Below are 910 nucleotides of genomic sequence, written 5' to 3' on the forward strand. Positions count from 1 at the left end.
AGAATGCTACAAGTTCTTCAAATACCTATAGAATGACAGGTTTCTTTTTTGTGAGTGTAAGACACTTAAATACACCATTTCAATAATAGATACTGTTTTTTTGGCGTGTCGTGTTAGTTATATTTATAGGCATGTGGAGAGTTTCTTGAAATTTCAGTTTTACGTAACAGTACTGACGCTAACACTAGCATTCACATACACACATATATTATTGATTCTTACACTCGAGAATCTTCTATAACTTTAGAGAACAGGCGGGAGTTTTGCAATACATATTTAACAGTATAAGTTATGTACATTTCTAAATATAAATTTAACTTAAACAAACATAAATATTAAAACAAATGTATAATAATATATCCGTCACAACACCCATGCTCTACTGCTGGATTCTAAGGCCTCCTCACGATTCACAGAGGCCTCAATGCACCAGTCAAGCGTCTCCATTATCTTAATTACTTTTACTAGCAGAAACGTCGCCCTACAGGTGGCTGTTTTTACTTATAATTACTAATTGTAGTATTCATACCTCATTGAAAAAAAATTAGAAAAAGGGTATATTTTATAAAAAAATATATTTTTTTCTGTGAAATACTGCACGGGAAAAGTGTTCGGATTGTAACCTTTAGTCATACGTGACCCATTGCATCAAAACGATTCAATGTAGAGAGCTCAAAATTTTCATAAATTTTACTGATATAAACTGTAATGTTTTCATATATTAGAAGTGGTACAGTTTATTAAAAACATGTTTTTTTTTAAGAACTGTGTTCCTCAGTTCTACATTCAGAAATTACATCAATAACGATATAATGAAACCCTCACGTACAGTCCTAGTGAAAGTCGTGCTCTTGTTTTGAATACTTTTATTTAAATTGTATTCTATTATAAAGAAATGGTTGTTGCACAT

This window comes from Limulus polyphemus, unplaced genomic scaffold (assembly GCF_000517525.1).
Source record: "Limulus polyphemus unplaced genomic scaffold, Limulus_polyphemus-2.1.2 Scaffold4137, whole genome shotgun sequence".
Classification (NCBI taxonomy): Eukaryota; Metazoa; Arthropoda; class Merostomata; order Xiphosura; family Limulidae; genus Limulus; species Limulus polyphemus.